The sequence below is a fragment of the Hyperoodon ampullatus genome, assembly GCF_949752795.1.
Source record: "Hyperoodon ampullatus genome assembly, chromosome: 16".
In the NCBI taxonomy this organism is placed as follows: Eukaryota; Metazoa; Chordata; class Mammalia; order Artiodactyla; family Ziphiidae; genus Hyperoodon; species Hyperoodon ampullatus.
In genome coordinates, this window is record NC_136929.1 from 78,398,539 (window position 1) to 78,405,762 (window position 7,224).

The following is a 7,224-nucleotide window of genomic DNA, read 5'->3' on the forward strand; positions in this document are numbered from 1 at the left end:
CACCTGGACAGGTACCCAGCAGCCCACGGGGCTCTCGTGGTCAGGCCCCTCCCCGGGTATGGAGCTCACCTGGACGGGTACCCAGCAGCCCCCGGGGTTCTCGTGGTCAGGCCCCTCCCCGGCTATGGAGCTCACCTGAGCAGGTACCCAGCAGCCCCCGGGGCCCTCGTGGTCAGACCCATCCCAGGATATGGAGCTCACCTGGGCCGGCACCCAGCAGCCCCCTTGGGCCCTCGTGGTCAGGCCCCTCCCAGGATATGGAGCTCACCTGGACAGGTACCCAGCAGCCCACGGGGCTCTCGTGGTCAGGCCCCTCCCAGGATATGGAGCTCACCTGGACAGGTACCCAGCAGGGCTGGGCACCCAGGAACCGTGCACGTAGCCCTCATTGCAGAGCACCCCCAGCCCACCTGTTGGTCAGAGCTGACCCTGAGCACCTCAGAGCAGGACCTGAACTAACAAACAGCAGCTCCGACAGGTCTGTGACCCTGGGCTTCACTCTGTGCGGCCTCCCTCTGCCTGGTCTTCCAGAGACTTCCACTGGAAGCCGGGGCACCAGGCCTCTGTCTCCACCCACCACCCCTCCTCTCCCTGACTCCTGGGTTCCTCTCATTAGGAGAGGGTCTTTTCGAAGTTGTCTCCCACTCATGGGCCAGATAAAATGATTAGAAAACAAGCCAGAGCTGCAGCCCCTTGTCTATCCTGACCCTCAGGACCCTGTTCCTTGGACCTGGCCGGTGCAGCAAGGCCCATTTTCTGCAACTCTGAGTCCTTGATCAGCAAGGATTGGCTGACCTGGGTAGCCTGACCCTGCCTGCCGGCCCTCCCCAGGTGTGCCTGGGTTGAGGGCAATATAAACACCGCTCCAGGCAGCAAGAGCCCCTGCAGCTGTGCCTGACGCCATATTCTCTGCCCCGTCAGTAGTGTCGGGGCTGGGTTGGTGGGAGGGAGTGAGGAGGGGTCGTGGCTTTGTGGGTGGCCCGGTGTGAGTGGGGCTCTGCTGGACTTTCTGCAGGAGTTGCCGGGCTGCCACCTGCTAAAGAAGAGGATGTGTCACGCATACCTGCCGCTGGAATTTCTCCCCGGGAAGAGGTGAGGAAGGAAAAAAGCAGTGGGGGCCGGGACAGGAGGGGTAACTCAGGTAGGGAAATGGAAAACTTCCAGAAGAGCATCTGGGGCCAGGACCGCCCTGGCTGGCCTGCAGGCACCAAGTTGGCCTGCGTGCTGTCGCTGGTGTGGCTCCACGGCCCTTCCTCTAGGCTTTAAGGTCTTTATACACATTCAGGTGTTTTACCTGGGAAGGGTGGGAAAAGTTCAGCAGCAGCTGGCCTGGGGCTCAGCTCACGTTTACTCAGAGACACCTCAGAATGTTCCCCCAGCCTGACAATGAGGATGCTCCTTGCGGGGGGCGGGGGAGGGCTGCTGGCTGCGTGGGAGACAATTCCCCACTTCTGACCAACTTCAGAATTGTTTACCACTGGAGCAAGTGCCCTGATAAGGTTTTCATCTGTGTAACTAGTGGGTTCTGAAGGGTGACATCAGAGGTCCGGAATCAGGATGGAAATTCTTATCCCCAACATGTACAGGCGTAAAAACCTGGGGAGGCCGTGTGCAGCCAGCACCCTTAGGGATGGGCTTCTGACTGACCCCTCAACATTCTGGTGTCCAGCCTCTGCTTTAGGATTTCTGGGGCTCAGTGCTGACTCTAAGGGTTCTGCAATCCAGCCTCTATCGGCCTTTAGTGAGACCCGCACTTCCAGGATCCTACAGAGCAGGGTCTGTGTGACCGTTCTGTGGCTTCTGTAACAAATGACCACAAGCTGGGTGGTTTAAGACAACAGGAATTCATCCTCCCCCAGTCCTGGAGACCAGACATCTGAGATCAAGGTGTTGCAGGACGGAAGTCTCTCCAAAGGCTCCAGGATAGGGTTCTTCCTGCTTTTTCCAGATTTTGGGGGCTCCAGGCATCCCCAGGCTTGCGGCTGCATCCCTCCTGTCTCTGCCTCTGTCTTCACCTGGCTTCTCCTCTATGTCTGTGTCTCTCCTCTTTTGTCTCTCATAAGGACTCTCTCAATTGGATTGAGGGCCACCCTAACCCAAGATGACCTCACCTCGAGATCGTTAACTACATATACAAAGATGCTTTTCCCAGATATGGTCCTGTTCACGTGTTCTGGGGGGCACATCTTTTGGGGCCAGCATTGAACCCCTTACCTGTGTGTAAAATAACCCTCATTTTAGGAGAGTACCAAGGTCCTGTATAGACTGGCTCAGACAGCAGCCATGTGGGTGGGGGTCTGGGGAGAATGAGGACCCTGGAATCACCTGGAAAGGATGAAGTCCTGGCTGCATTAGGTGAGCTCTTCCACCACGGGGCCCATGGAAACAGCCACTCCACTCTGTCCGTGGAAAGGGACCCAGTGCCGAGTCCAGAAATGGTTATATTGCAAAGCTGGCTCTTCTGGGATTTCATCATCGGTAGCATCATGTAACCAATAACTACAGGCTTGGGGGAGTCACTCTGGCACATGATGACAGCACTGTCACTTTAGGCTCATCTAGCCTAGAATAGGAATGTTTGAAGGAGAAGAGTTTGGGAAATTGCAAAGCTTGGTTGTCAAGGAAACTGAGCAGGTTTGTTAAGGTTGTCAAGGAAACTTCTCCCTTAAATTGAAGGCAGGGCTGGGAGAGCTGAACTCCAGAGATCTTTTAAAGCGGCTGCTCTTAAGCACCATCACCTGAGAGGTGGCCTCAGCGTGAGCTGGGGTTTGAGAAAAGTGTGATGAGATTAAGCCTGACTTTCTGTGACAGCTGGGAAGGAGTTTGTAAAGCACCTTGGCTTTTTTTTTTTTTTTTGCGGTACACGGGTCTCTCACTGTTGCAGCCTCTCCCGTTGCGGAGCACAGGCTCCGGACGTGCAGGCTCAGCGGCCATGGCTCACGGGCCCAGCCGCTCCGTGGCATGTGGGATCTTCCTGGACTGGGGCATGAACCCGTGTCCCCTGCATCGGCAGGCGGACTCTCAACCACGGCACCACCAGGGAAGCCCCCACCTTGGCTTTTAAGGCAAAAGTTTGTTGCTGGAACAAAGTGTCTTCCAAAACTGGGCTGAAGCTCAAGATGTCTCTGTTCCCTGCTTGTGAGAGTCCAGGGCAGGTGGGTGTCAGGTGCCAGGCTCTGTCCCCCTTGTTTCTCCTCCCTGCTTCCAGGTGAGGGCTCCAACCAGCAGGGTGGGGTGACCAGGTGGGCATCATGCCCTCCGTCCTAGGATGCAGGCTGGTCAAGGCCCTCACCACCTCCACCCCTTCCCCTTGGTAACACGAGACACTGTGCCCCAGCTGTAAGGGGTGGGAAGGCTGGGAGGTGCAGGGTAGCCATGAACAGGAAAAAGGGAAATGGGTTCTGATGGGCAGCTGCGCAGCTCTGCTGTGAGGGTCACCTGGATGCTAGCGTACAGACTTGGGGTCCTGTGAAGCTTCGATGCTTTGTGGTTCTGGAAATCCTCTAGGAGACAGTCCACAGCAGGTGAAGCTAATGCTCTCAATGGAGGTGGTGAAGCCAGAGATCTTCAGTTCAGACTGAAGGTGCCGATGTGGGTGTACATACAGGACAAAACCATCTTGTGTGAATGGATTTCAGGCATGTTTAACATGAATGCAGTCATGTTAATGCCTAGCATCTTCTATCTTGTGCCTCCCCTCAGGGACCCCCTCCTCAGTTCCTGGGGCTCCTGTAACTCACGTACAGGGGGATGGAGAGTGGGCTCTGTCCAGTCTGAGCCCTGAGTTACCCTGTGTGTGAGTCTGTTCGGGGCCGCTGTTACAAATACCACAGACACGGCAGCTTGAAAAACAGACATCTCCCAGTCCTGGATGCTGTCGGAGATCAAGGTGTGTGCACGCTGGCTTCTCCTGAGGCCTCTCTCCTTGGTGCTTAGACAGCCGTCTTTCCCCCAGGTCCTCACATGGTCTCCCCCTGTGCCTATCTGTGTCCTAATCTCTTCTTGTAGGACATCAATCCTATTGGATTAGGATCCACCCTAGTGACCTCATTTTTACCTTGATCACCTCTTTAAAAATCCCATCTCCAAATACAGCCACGTCCTGGGGTCTTGGGGGTTAGGGGTTCAGCATGTGGATTTGGGGGGACGTGGCTGAGCCTGTACCATCCTCCTTAGGAACTAAGGGTGCCTCGGTCCTTCCTTACCTCAAGTCACACGACGTGATGTAATGGCTCAAGGAGAGGCCACTCGTGCAGAGTTTGTGTCCCAGCTGGGGAACCTTTCTCTGCTCTCTTTGATCAGGCTGTGGCAGTGCCAGTCCCCTCCGGAGGTGAGCAGTTCTGGGGTTTCCTGCCGTGTCTTCTTGGCCTGCTGAGGTGCTCGTTGTCAGGGAACGCAGGAGCCAGCAGCCTAGTGGGGATGCCGGGGACTCTCAGGGCCTTGGCAGATGTCTCTCCCGGCAGGTACCCTAGCGAAAGTGGGGAAAGTTTGGGGGATTACAGGTGGGAGAGAGTCAGTCTCGTTTATGCTTCAGAAAGACCACGTTGGGGTGGGATGTGAGATGCACTGTGGGGGCAGGGAGCTTTCTCAGGCCTGATGGAGGAACCAGGCACAAGATCGGGCTTGGGCCAGGGCAGTGGGTGTAGAGGGAAATTAGTGTGGGAACTGGCCACAGACTGTTGTCGAAATATCGGCTTCCCTGTGCACCGAGGCCGAACAGAAATACGGAGACAGGGATTTTGGAGGAAGAGAGAGATGGCTTTATTTTTCTGCCAGGCAGCAGGGAAGACATAGTCGGCTAGCGCCTCAAGAACTGGGCACCCCTCCTTGAGAATCAGGGAAGATTTTCTATGTGGGGCTCTCGCAGTCCGGGGTATAGGATGAGGATCAAAGTAGTGAAGGTCTTGCATTCCTCCTTTCCTTTGCATTATTTCAAAACAGTCATTGCTGGCATCAGGCCGCCCGGTAATTGGGGCCCAGCAGTCTGCTAATTGCATCCGTTTGCCTCTGGTTTATCGGCCGATGAACTTGTTTCTGAAATGAAAACCTAGGGGGTGATTTGTTATGAGGGGCGTATAGAATGTAAGTGCTGGGCATAATAAGGTGAGGGAGTGAGAGTCAGGGGATGTAACTCACCCAGAGTCAGGGGTGATGGGTGCCGAATGTAAGTTACATAGTGTCAGGGAGTGAGGTTAGCTTTGTAAAGTACAAACCTAGTTACTACAAATGAGTGACAAAGTCAAACAAGGAGTGATGAGCTCTTTCAGGCCAGGTTGTGTTTCTTCCCTAGCCTGTTCGCTGTTCCCTTTGTTTTCCTTGTTCTCAGGGGAAGGAAAACTTCATTTCTATTTTTGCTGCAGCAAGACTCTGGAGGAGCAGATGACAGTCACTGGGGCGCAAGGAGGGTGGGAGCCTGGGAGACCCCAGTGTTACCCAGCAAAACGTGGGTCCGCTTGCCCGAGTGCAGTCAAGCCAGTCTACTGACACCGGGTGTGGTGAAGGAAAGTGCAGCTCTAATTGTACAAGTGCCAATACAAGGAGGCCAGGTGGCCTGTGCTCTAAAACCCCAAACTCCCTGAAGGATTTCAGCAAAGCAATTTTAAAGGCCAAGTGAAGGAGGGGGGTCGCAGGGTATGTGATCAGCTGGTGCACAATTCTCTGGCTGATGGTGAGGTAACAGGCGGTAAACATTGTAAATTCTTAGGCCCCAGAAGCTCCGGGGCTACCTGTTCATGATCATCAAGTAGTTAATTTCTTCCATTTGGTGGTGGAGGAAGCATGCGTCAGACACTGTTATCCGGGTACTTCAGAGAGGACCTACAGCAGAGGACGTGGGGGAGGGCTCTGTCCTGGGAAGGCCCCATAGGGTCCTGCTCGGTTACACCCAGTGCCTGGGCTCAGCAACCTGGGAAGGTGGGGCTGCTCCTGGGTGTGGGGAGCTGCGGGATCCCAGTCCTCTGAGAGGCCTGTTAGCCCCCAAGGTGAGATGGGGGTGCAGTGGCTGGACAGAGGCCTCTGGCCTGGGGGAGGGGTCCAGGCTGGAAATGTCACAGGAATCATCCTAGGGAGGGAGAGGAAAGGCCAATGGGGGCAGGTAGGTCACAGCAGACTACGTGCAGGTGACTGCGGTCCTGGTGGAAGCAACTCAGAGCCAGAAAGGAGTGGCCATCAGGGGCTCAGCTCCATTCTCTTGTTCCTTTGTAAAACCGCTGTGTCAGAGTTTGAGACACCGCCAGGGGACATCTGGGCCCAGTGCTGCCATGGCTTCATCAAAGGGCCCAGGGGGAACACAACCACTGCAGGCCCCGCCCATGTCCTCACTGGGAATGAACCCCATCGGGGCTCCTGGGCTCACAGACTTCAGGGAACCTCTGTCCTCAGGACCGGTCTTCCTCCTTCCTCTCACCTGCTGGTCAGAGGCCCAGGAACCCCCAACCTGGCTCCACCCCCAGGGCCTGGATTCTGGGACAGCTTAGGGGTAAGCAAGATCTTCATGCTCCTTTATCTGCCTGGGGGTGAGAATGTCTTAAATGCTGCAATTGCCTGATTATGGAGGGCCGAGTGTTTCCAGCAGGTACGGGTGGAAAGATGGGGCGTGAGGTTCCTATGTCTGCAGGGCCCTCCCAGCGTGAAGATGTGTGTGTTTCCCCCGGCCAGTCAGCATCCTCCCAGGAAGCCCAGATCCAGGATTACGAGGGCAGAGGCTCTCCCCTTGCTTATCCGTAACTTCGCACGCCCACTGCAAGGAGCCTGGCTCGCACCATCTGCCATTTATCTGCGCATTGCTCCTTTCCAGGTTACATGTGCAGAGGTTTCAGAATTGTTAGCTACTACACCCTGGAAAGAACTTCGTAGAGTAAAGCCCACTGTTTATATACGGTCCATTTTGCCTTTAGTCTACAGATTCCATTCATTTCCAAAGGTAACTTAGGTCAGCAGCTTTTACCCCATCCCCTACAGTGAGTTGTTTCCATATATTTCTAACACAGTTAGATTCTGTGACATTATGTATTCCATCCTGCAACACTCCTACATCCTAAATAACTAAATTTGAATAGATTATGATTGGTCCCTTGGGCTATGCACATCTGTGGGCTTAGACAACTGCATTGTGACAGGTATCCACCCTAGAGTATCACGTGGAACACTTCAAACCCCCCACCCCATGATCTGCTATCATCTATGTAGCTTTGCCTTTCCCGGAATGTCATCAATGGGGTCATA